Here is a 12,099-nt window from a genome sequence, read left to right as displayed (position 1 = left end):
AGAAATACTCATGAAAAAATCAAACACTCAAAATGTGCAAGTGCTTAGCATGTGTCAGTCAACATACAGAGTTTTCTGATGTTCCTCTTCTGGTCCTCCTACCTATCTGACTTCTAGTCTGCTGTGCTTGTTTTTTATTCAGATTACACCCACTAACCATGGATGACTCTCCAGGAGTCTATCCCTGGGCTTTTTCCTCTCTACCATTTCTCTTTATATTCTCATTAGCTCCCATAGATTCAACGACCATCTCTATGCTGATGATTCTCAGATTTGCCTATCCAGCCTTAACTTCTCTGATGACCTCTCTCATCTCCAATTACCTGTTGGATATCTCGAACATCTTCAGCTGAATATCTCGTACATGTCTTCAACTCAGCATATGCAAAACCAAACTAATTCTTTTTCCTCCCAAATCCATCCCTCACCCTAATTTCTCTGTTACTGTTGAGAGCATTACCATCATCCCAGTCACTCAGACTCAGCCCAGATGTCGTATTCAACTCTACACTCTCACTGTCCATCCCTTATCCAGTCTGTGTCTAATGCCTGTTAATTTTATCTTCATCACATATATTGTATAGCTCCCCTTCTCTCTTTTGACATTACCACCTCATCCCCTCATACCTGAATTATTACAACAGATTACTGGTGGGGTCTCCCAGCCACAAGTTCTCCCCACTCCAGTCCATCTTCCATTCAGCCTCCAATGTGATTTTCCTAAAGCACAGGTCTATCCATGTCACCCCTTCCTCTGTACTAAGTGAACTCTAGTGACGCTCTAACTTCCAAGATCAAATATAAAATCCCCTGTTTGGTGTTGAAAAGCATTTCATAACCTGGCCCCCTCAACGCTTCCTTACACCTTAAACTTCACTTCTTATCAAATGACACTGATCTCATTACTATTTCTTGAACAAGACACTCCATCTCCCAACTTTCAGCATGGTGGTCTGCCATGCCTGGAATGTTTTCCTTCCCCTTCTTCACTTCCTAGTTTTCTTCAAGTCCTAGCTAAAATCCTACCCTCTATAGGAAGCCTTTCCAGATTCCCTTTAATTCCAGTGCCTTTTCTCGGTTGATCATTTCAAATCTATCTTGTATATATCTTAGTCAATACAAAATAAACATTTATTAAGGTCCTACTCTGATCCATACACTGTACCAAGCACTAAGAATATAAAGGAAAAGAAAGACAATTCCTGCTTGTAAAGAGCTTACAAACTATTGGAGGAAGACACTCCACAAAAGAAAGCTGAGGAAGGATACCAGAGAGTGTTGGTGCAAAGACATGATGTTGGAGGAATATCAAAGCTGAAGCAGTCTCCACGATGATGAGAAGCATGACATTCAAGTTAAGACCAATCAGCTGATGAAAAATGAACTTAATCTGGTTTGAACCTAGTTGTTTGCGAGTTACCTTCCCCATTAGACTGTCTGCTCCTTGGGAGCAGGGATTGTCTTTGGCTTTTCTTTGTTTCCCCAGTGCCTGGCCTGACATTGGTTAGCCATATATTACATGGATAAACATTCGTATGTCATCTGGCCACATGTCTGACTATTCTTTAGTTTCTCCTGCAACCCCCAAAGTTAAACTAGTCATGGGTCAAATAGACCCAGCTCTCTCGTGACCTGCTAGATCTCTCTGCCTGGGTATTTGAACTGCTTGATGGTTTCAGATAATCATAGCCCTCTTCAGGACCCGTTCTTTCTTCCTAAAGTAGAACTGTTATTATACACTGTGGTGTGGAAGAGAAAAATGAGTACTATGCATTTTGGGCACAAACTTTCCAGAAACAATTTTTTTATTATTTTAATATGATTCTATAAACCAAGCATTTCTAGCTTAGAAAAATATCCAAACCGGCATAGTCCCCCCATGCCCTCAGACATCTCTGCCCAAAACATTTTGCTTATAGAAATGTTTATAGAAATCTTGAACAAGAAAAAATTCATAATGTGTTGAAATACAGTTTGGGGTTAATGTTCCAGAACAATAGTTACTACTCGGTTTCTTGTCTGACCACTGAAAGACTGAAGTCCTGAGTAAGAGAAAAGGACACTTCCCTTATTGGCTAGTATCAGTTTAGAGAATGGGGAAGGCAAAGATCTAAATAAGACAAAAATTAGTCTCCACTCAAACCTTGGTTTCCTCTCAATCTGTTTCCATTTAAGTAAAGCCTTTTGTCCTCCCTCACTGTAACTCACTTTTCCAAGGGGTAATTCCAGGAATCATCTTTAGACTAGAGAAATACTTATTTCTTAATATTTATAGAGAACAAGAAATGAATATTTTTATTTTGCTTCCACTTTTCTACATCAAAAGATATCTTTATACCCATGGAGTATACTTTTTTTTAGAGCAATACTTTTTAAAAATTTAATTAATTTGTTTTCAGTTTTCAACAATCACTTCCATAAGTCTTAAATTTTGTCCCCCTCCCTTTCCACTCCCTCCCTGAGACAGCTTGCAATCTTGTATGGGTTCTACACATACATTCTTATTAAGCACATTTTCACATTAGTCATGTTGCATAGAAGAATTGAAATGAATGGGAGAAACTATGAGAAAAATGAAAACAAAACAAAACATAACACAAAGAGAAAATATTATTCTTTATTCTGCTTTCCAATTCCATAGTTCTTTCTCGGGATATGGATGGCATTTTGCCTCAAGAGCCCTTTGGGAATGTTTTAGGTCCTTGCATTGTTGTGAAGGGCTAAATGTATCAGAAACAGTCCTCATGCACTGTGGCTGTTACCGTGTATAACTTTCTTCTAGTTATGCTCATTTCACTCAGCATCAGTTCATATAAGTCTTTCCAGGTATTTCTGAAGTCTGACTATTTGTCATTTCATATAGCACAATAGTATTCCATTACATTCATGTACGTCAGCTTGTTCAATCCCCCCAGTTGATGGGCATTCCCTCAATTCCTAGTTCTTAGCCACCACAAAAAGAACTAAAATAAATATTTTTGTCCATGTGGGACCTTTTCCCGTTTTTATGATCTCTTTGGGATACAGCCCAAAATGTCACTTTCTGAGCCCTTTTCTGGATTAGACATTCATTGCAGAACTGGTATGTGATCTCTCTAGATTAGAGTCTGCTTAGGCAAGAGCCCATCAGTGTCTACTTGCTCATCAAGGAGGCCAACTATGTCTAGCACATAATAATCCCTTGGTAAAATTTTACTCACAATTCATTGCAGTCACAGGTCTTTATACAACCTTTTTCAGTCTCTGAGTTTCTTTGTAAGAAACAAGTTGCCCAATTTAGTGAAAGTGGGTATGAGTAAAATTTTACTGGTTGTGAGTATCTAGTCTAAATTCTTAGAGATGCCAAGGTGCAAGCTAAGAGACAGGTATGCCTCTCACTCAAACATCAACAGGCATCGTGTGAAAGCTCTCACATCATTCCTGGTGACTTTCCATTCTAGTCAATATGTGGGCATTCCTTAGGAATGCCCTATGTTGACTCTACTGAGGTTTTGGTTCCAGTGTCAATATCCTTTATATGTTCAGCACTGTGGTTGAAGTGTTCCGACTATGTTGTCTAGTGGAAAGAGGTATAGTTCTAGACTTCTTGATGACAGCCAAAGCTGACATCTTGAGAATTGTGTTTGCAGACTGTCTGCTTTTATCCAAATGGATCCTGGCAGTAAGTTGACATACTGAGAAATATTTCTCCCAAAACATTGAAACTTTTTGGCTTTTTGATTGGAAATGCTGGGTTCATGCCTTGCAAAATGGTCAGTAACCACCAAAAGATGGTTTATGTTGTGTTCTCCTTCTAGAGATAGAAAGTCAATACAGACAAGTTCCAAAGGTTTAATAAATTACACATTAGTGTATAATCTCATCTCTGAGAGAGATACATCTTACACTGTATACAAAGATAAGTTCAAAATGGGTACATGATTTAGACATAAAAGGTGATAACATAAGCAAATTAGGGGAACATGGGAAAAAGTTACCTGTCAGAGCTATGACTAGAAAAGTTTCTGACCAAAGAAGAGACAGGTTCATGGGAGGTAAAATTAATAATCTCAATAACATAAAATTAAAAAGGTTTTTGTACAAACACATCCAGAAAAAGGTAAAAGACCTATATGCACAAAAATGTTTGTGTCAGCCCTTTTCTTGTGATGACAAAGAATTGGAAACTGTGGGGGATGGTTATCAATTGAGGAATGACTGAACAAGTTATGGTATAAAATAGTAATGACTAAGATTTATATAATGCTCACTATGTTCCAGGCTCATTTGAGTTTTACAACAACCCTGGGAGGTACGTGCTATTACTAATCCCATTTTTTCAGGTGATAAAACTGATGTAAACAGAGTTGAAGTGATTGCCCAGAGTCATGCAGCTAGTAAGTACTTAAGACCTGAACTCAGGTCTTCCTGATGCTAGGCTCAGAGCTCCATCCACTGTACCACCTCGCTGCTGTGATGGAATGCTACTGTGTTATAAGAAGTGATGAAAGGGATGGTTTCCAAAAAGCCTGGGAAAGACATATGAACTGAAGCAAAGTGAAATGAACAAAACCAGGAGAACTGTGTGCACAGTAGCAGTGATGTTGTAAATATAATCAAAAGTGAAAGACTTGGTAGCTGATCAATATAACGATCTACCACAATTTCAAAGGAGTCATGATGAAAACGCTATTTACCTCCAGATAGAGAATTAATGAAGAGTGCATACAGATGGAAGTATATTTTTCCCTTTATTTTTTGGTTTTTTAAAAAGTTGTAGGTAAGATGAAAATGCTGATCATGGTGATTTATGTATACCATATATATTCATAATTTATTTGCATATAAATTTTACCTGGGGATGTGGCTGTTTACCTTTCCCAGCTGACGTATTTATGTATAAATGTCCACATAAGTATAATGGTAATAAATATCATCAAAAGCAGTTAAGCTTGTTCATATTATAATGAAGAAGAAAATATTTCAAGATGGGTTTTTTTTTTTTGAGGAATTTGTTGGAAAACAATGCACGTGTTTTAAGATAGGACCAGAAATGTGAAAAACAACCAAGTTCTCTATCTTAATTGAATTGCCTCTCTTCTCCTTGATTCCTGTGAGTGGGTTGTAGAAAAACATCTTTATCAACACTATGAATGTTAAATCATTTTTCTCATAACAGAAGCAACTTTGTGCGTGGCCCTCAGTTGACTGCTTAGAAAATGACTTAGAAAATGGAAAACTGCCAGATCAATCTGGATGCTCATGTTAATATTCTAGGTTTTGAATAATAGTGCCTATTGTAAAGAGACAAAAACATATGAGACTGTTACAAACTGGCAAGTTGGAAAACAACCTCCTCAAAGAAGCTTGATTCAGCCAGAAAAGTGAAAACATTAGAGTAGCACTGAAGTTCGGCTCTGTTACCAGAGAGAAAAGAAGGGCTGGAGGGAGGGCAGAATAGGTGAGACTTTTATTTCAAGGCTAGTGGGAAGGAAGGTATCTGAAAGCAGAGTATGTGATAGAGAAGTCATGTCCGCAAGGGGGAAGCTGAGGTACGCATTCTCAATTTTATCTTTTTAGTAGGAAATTGTATTGGTGTGATTGATGTGGTTTTCATGAATGTTAGTGAAATGAACTTGTCTAAGGGAATATTTTAATATTTTATGATGAACTAGAGTCAAGTAAAACGAATATTTTAAATGGGATGTAAGAAATACAGAATTTAAGACCAAGAATTAGTCCAGAGGCATTTCCCCCAGTGTTTTAAAGTACATAAATATTTTAATTTGCTGTTGATAGTAATTGTGATCATGTTTTCATAATTTTTTGGTTAAAATGCTTTTCAAGATGCTGTTGCCTCTCAGAGCTACAGTGACAATATTACAGTCTCCGTGGGAGAGGCTGATGTTATATTGAAATACATTACTTTCCTTTGAATTTGTAACTATATGATACATTGTAGGGATTTATGCAATGTAAGTGTTGGCGGTTTGGGTTTATAGATTGCTGTTATTTTTACCTGGGACCCACAGGGGCTGTTCTACCATACCCATTCGTTGTCATTTGCCTTACATTCATTCATGGGGAAGGTGGGTCTCATATTAAGTGAAGATTTCCCATTCTTACATTCCTTGATTTACTAACAAACTTCTTCCTGAGTGTCCCTCCGGACAATCTGTGCTCTCATCTAGACTTTCCTCAGGTCTTTTTACATTCCATAGGTGCCAGTGTAGCATACATGTTTATTCATGTTTTATTATTCACTATTATTATTATTATTATTCACTCCTGCTATATGACTTCTCCTTTCCAGTCATCCATTTCCTGAATCTTACCTTTTACAGCAGTTTTTGCACATTGATCACTGTGGAAAGTGTGCTACAGCCTATATTTAGGCATACTGTGTGCATCTCTTTTATGTCCTTTGGGTAACCCACAACTTTGATTATTTGGAGACTTTGTTCCAAGACTAACAGACATGCATCATCGTTGGGAGGATACTGTGTTTAAAAGATAAGTTTTTATTTTGGGAGCAACTGAGAAAAGTTAAAAATACTGAGTAGTTTCTTAAATGCAACTCAGTCTTCCCTCTTCCTCTTATTCAGGTTTAGTTCTATCACATTGGAACACTTTAGTCCCTGCTATGTTATGTGAGGAAGTAAAAAAGATACCTAAAAGATATTTTTCTTAACGAATAATTAATCAGTCAGCATTTATTAAGAACCCGTTATGGACTGAACACTATGCTAGGCATTTTAGATACAAATAGAAAGACAATATAATATAAATACAAATATAGTTCCACAGGTGCTTGCCATCAAATGAGAGAAATCTATACAGGAAAACCCAAATGGATGAAAAATGAGTCTTAGTTTTTCCTGCATGGAGTATTAGGTTGATCTCTTCTGGGCAATTATGCATCTCTTAAATCTCTTTTTGACATCCTGATATAGCACATCAGTCCACCACTGAGAAGATCATGGCTATGCTGCCATTCCTAATGAAAATAGATCACAATAGAAATGCTGACCAAATGTTTGCATATTCCATCTACTTTTTCCCCCAGTTTCATCTGTAAATATTTGAAACACAGCCGTTCCTCACTCAAAACAAAGTCAAGTGCAAGTGAGGTCGTCATTTCTCTGATGGCATGGTCTTCTTTGGCAATGAAGGGCGAACACAAAAATTATTGGAATGACATGGTTGAGTTGGGTCTCTTGTCAAGACTACTGATTTTTCCTTCATTGCTTTTCACTGTTTTATGGGGTGATAGGAATAAGGTGGTTTCTAGGCTACTTTGGTCCCCTTATTGTGATAACGGTGCATCAATTAAACTTATGCAGGAAATAATGACACTCAAGGTGAGCGTCTTTCTCTTTTTTCCACTTTCCATTTTTTCCATATTTAAAAGTCATGTTGAAGTCACTATAATTATTATACACAGTATTATCTTCTAATCTTTGTGCTTTCTTCTCATTTGACATTAGTTCTAAGCTTTGGTATATTTATATATATACTTATGGTATGTATTTATATATACATGTATATATACACGGTATATATCCAAGCAATTCCCAAGTCTTGTTCATTCTAACATCTCTCACTTGCATCTCCTCATCTTTACTTACTTAGCCACCAGCCTAATGCAGGGCTTCTTCACTTTTCACCTGAACTATTATACCATAATCTCCTTATTGATTTCCCTCTGTAAAGGCTCCCTCTCTTCTCCAATCTGTCATCCCACACAGTTATCAAAATGATTTTCCCAAAGCAAAGACCTAACCATATCATTCCTTTACCCCATGGACTACAGGGGCTTTCTGTTACCTGTAGGATCAACTACAAGTTCCTCTTTATGGCATTTTCAGCTCTTCACAACCTGGATCCAATTTACCTTTCTCGCTTTACTACTTATTTATTGTACTGTATACACATTTATTACATATTACTTTCTGCCAATCCAGCTGAATTGACCTTGATGCTGTTTCTGATACATGACTCTCCATCTCCTCTCTTCAGGTCTTTGTACCGGCATCTTGAATACACACTATCCTCCTTTCCACCTCTTAAAATTCCTTGTTTCATTCAGAGTTCACTTCGAGTTACCAAATACACTTTGACATTTAGGGATTTCAGTGTAAGGGGCCGTTGCAGATTAGAGTCAGAAGAGGTGTGCTGGACATGCAGTTCATGTTTAGGAAATGAAAGAGGCCGAAGGCTTGTGGATCACTTGGAGAAAAACCTCAGTACCTGTATATCATCAATACTTTTTATTTTCCACAAAAAGAATGAGAAGAGCTAGGTAGTGAGAAACCAAGGTGACTGAAACAATGGTGGTGCCCTTTACAGAAACAGGAAGGTTTGGGAGAGGGATAATGAGTTCTGTTTTGGACTCGACGAGTATGAGATATAGCTCTTATTTACCTTTTCAAAGAGAGCTTGTGAACTTGCTGCTTAACCTTTGTCTTCTGATTTATTACAAGAATATCAATATTGATGCAATTCAGTTCTTCAAATGATTTCAATTGGTCGGTCTCACATTTAGGAACTCCAGCTAATGTTTATAGACGGTCTAAGATTCATTTAGTTATTGCTTATACATGTGTGTAGCATTGCAGCACTTTCGCCATGAATAAACGGTTATTCCGTACCGTTAGTTAGAAGCTGAGGCAGAGAGACAAGGCAGTTGTGATTTAGAGAAGGGTTTCTTGGGAGATGGTGGGTTTCAGAGTAGGAGTCATTTTCCACACATAGTATGGCTGGTTTCACAAATAGTCACTGGCCTTGGGGACGGTTTGGTCTATTTTAAATGACCCTTAGTCTTATAAGAACACCTTCCAACCATATTCCCTCCTATGCAACATCAAGAGTCATTTAAAAATTTTCTTTGTTCCATGGCAAAGAATACATCATGATCACCTGCTGGCTGGTTAGTACTTGTGTAGATCAAAGATCTAGTTACTTCCTCTTGACTAGTCCCCACCTTCCTGTGGGTGATACCTTTCATTTCCAACTTCTATCATCAGCTATAGTTTTTTTTTTCTCTCATCTTGTTTTGTGGAAAATGGTTTTGTTAAACCTTTCTAAGGCAGCTGGTAACACAGTGGATAGAGCATTGTACCTAGAGTCAGGAAAGCCTGAATTAAAATCCTCAGACCTTTACTAGCTGTATGACCTTGGGCAAGTCAGTTAACCTCTGTTTGTCTCAGTTTTTTGAACTGTAAAAGGGGGGTTGTTGGGAAGATCAAGTAAGATGATCTTAGTAAAAGTGCTTAGCACACAGTAGGTGCTATAGAAATGCTTGTTCTTATTCCTTCCTTTCCTTATCCTTCCCTTCCTTTCTGGCTGAAGTAAAAGGATTGAAGCTGTCTCCCTACGCGGGGAGAACTCTTAGCTCTTAGCTCTTCCCATTCTCCACATAGGCTGCTTGGGGCGTAGGCTGTGCCTAGATTTCTTTGGTCCTGATTCACTCTAATATTGTGAAAGTTTTAAAATAGAGAGCAATAATATTTTTCTGTCTAGTTTCAGGTCCCCATATTTTTGCCAGGGAATGTTTATTAACCTTAGTTTCATCTACACTGTCTCTCTCTTGGTATCTCATCACACTCTAGTTTCCCCCTTCAGTTGTTTGACCTCATAGGATACATACCAAGTCAGCACTACACTCAGTTAACATATAAGTTGGGAGAAACCAGTTTCTTTAAAAGCAAATAAATGGAAAAACAAAAAATGAAACAGACTCACGAAGAACAAGTTTTGAGAATACAGGTCAGCACTGCCCTGGGATGGTTATTGTTCTTCATTTTGGAAGAGGACCATGATATCAAGATGATGACATGCCTTGGGTTGACTTTGATTTGAGTGAGGGAAGGCTGTACAAAGTCACCAGCCTCACTTTATTCTCCTGAGTCATCTGAGTCCAGTAGCCTGATATTCATCAGGATGACTGGAGAACACCCAGGATGCAATGTGAGACCCTGGTCCTTTCAGGCTAAGGTCTTATCACATTCTCACTTTGAGTGAGGTTCCCCTGAGATGGTATAAATGTGAATGAACATCACCAGTCTTGTTCTTGGCAATAGGGATGCCCACAAACACTTGACAGCTTTTCCTTTCTTCTCTCCCTTCTCTCTCCTGCCAGTTTGTTTGGGATGTGTGTGGAGAGGAGGAATGGCTCTTCTTTCTCTCTTCTTTACTTGAAGTCTCTCTAATGTCATCACATCTTCCTCTCAGTCACTCTGTCTCTCTTCCTTCAGAATGGAAAATAGCTAAGTCGTTTTGGGTTGAGTAGATAAGCCTTGGACAGTGGTCTCTAATGCCTTGCAATGTACATGAAAAACAGTGATTATAAAAAGTAAAAAATCTGAAGGAAGACAGGGGTTTTTTTTGGTGTGATTTAAGAGAAACATTAATGTTTCCATTACCTGTCCATTTGAGACCTTGGGTGCATTGCCTATGTGATAGAGATTAAATTTCAATTTTGCACAAAGTGGACTTATTAGGAAAGTTTTTTTATTACTGTATAGAGGTTAATGCATATATTAAGAATTGTCAAGTCAGTAAGTTTCATAATCCCAGAAACTGGTCACTAGTGTTTCATCTTCCCTTCAGCGAAAGTAATTTCTGCCTTTCCTTTTCTCACATGTGGTTAACACATTCCCTGTTGTAAGAAATGAAAATAAAATGGGAATTTCCCCGCATACATACATAGACACAAGTCTGGGACACACAGTGAATACATTAGTCACAACTAAAGAAAAACAACTTGACTTGTGCTTCCTCTCCCAAGGCTGAAGCACATCTGAGAGACGGTGCTGTATATTCTCAGCATGGAGTGGGAAACAGAGAAGGGGATTTCTAGGAGCAGAATGGCAAAGAGGGTTGAGTTTTTCTTGAGACAGATCTTTAAGGTAGAATTTTGTCATGTTTAGAATGATTCAAATGTTCAGAATCTAGATTCAAATAGAAAATTTAAAAACAAACTCAAAGATAAGCTATTGCCAACGCAAATATGAACAAGTTTTAGATTATTCACTGTTTGCATTATCACAAATTCATAGATTAAAGCCAGAAGGTCTTAGATACTATCTGTTCCAACTCTTCCATTTTACCGATGAGGAAATTGAGGCCCATGGAGCTTAAGTGACTTCCCCAAGGTCACACAGTAAGTGATGTGATCTCACATGAAAAAGTCTAATGGAGACAGATCTAGTAACTGAGGTAGCCAAGTGAGAGGACTTCTTTTATTGATCCACAGGTCTCATGAAGAATCATCCAGAAACTAAAAATGCATAATTATAGCAGGACCCATATTGTTAAAATTTCAAAATTATTATTCAAAGTATACAAAACTATATAAGTGTAAAAGATGTTTAAATAAATTCCACATGCATCCTACATGACTAGCTTACCTTTTTTTCTGTCATATATCTCTATAATGGTATTCTTTTTTCCAATTCCTTTTTTTTCAAACCTAGATCAGGAACTTGCGGATTTCAGACAAGGGGAGGGAGTTGGGCAGTGATGAGACTTTGGAAGTGCATTGAAAACTTGCAGATGACTAGCCTGAACTGTCTTTGAGATCTAGGAACAATATAATACTCTCTACCTCAAGAAAGCAATAAGATCCAGTCAGATATTCCATGCAGAAGTGCATGGAGCCTGACCCTAAAGTCAGGAAGTGGGCTGGAAGAGGGTAACCAAAAACAAGCAAAGAAGGGACCTCACCACAACAGGCTGTCATGGTAACAGGGATGCTTACAGTACCAGCCCTGAAAACAACGACCCCAAAACATCTACAAACACAGCCTCAAATCAAAGCTCACTGTGGGCACAAATTCACTTAGAATTCCTGGAGATGGAACAAGTAACGAAAAAGATTTTGAAATATTTTTTACAAACAAAATGACAGCACTAGAGGCAAAACATGTAAAGAAATAAGAGCTATGGAAGAAAGAATTGGAAAGGGCTGGCAATTTGACAGAAGAGTTGCAAAACATTTGTCTAAGCAGCAAACTCCCAGAAAACTAGAATAGACTAAATGGAAGCTTAATAAGGAATATTAAAGCCAAAAGACTGAAGGGGAAAAAAAAGAAACTGGAAGATTCTTCATAGCAAATA

General features: G+C 37.8%; 1 protein-coding gene across 10 annotated transcripts in view; it reads left to right on the top strand.

Moving 5' to 3' along the window:
- The window catches only part of ART3 (ADP-ribosyltransferase 3 (inactive)), a 129,608-nt gene that overhangs the window by 67,272 nt on the left and 50,237 nt on the right, over positions 1-12,099 (top strand). The window contains exon 1 of one of the 10 annotated variants that reach the window (XM_072624107.1): positions 5,315-5,531. The exons of 8 other annotated variants lie outside the window; for them this stretch is intronic. The gene's annotated coding sequence lies outside the window, so the exon portion shown is untranslated. Of the gene's footprint in view, positions 1-5,314; positions 5,532-12,099 lie in introns of those variants that run through there. One more of the 10 variants, XM_072624116.1, reaches the window with a different exon arrangement.

This window comes from Notamacropus eugenii, chromosome 7, assembly GCF_028372415.1.
Source record: "Notamacropus eugenii isolate mMacEug1 chromosome 7, mMacEug1.pri_v2, whole genome shotgun sequence".
In the NCBI taxonomy this organism is placed as follows: domain Eukaryota; kingdom Metazoa; phylum Chordata; class Mammalia; order Diprotodontia; family Macropodidae; genus Notamacropus; species Notamacropus eugenii.
This window is presented reverse-complemented; position numbering and strand designations above follow the sequence as displayed.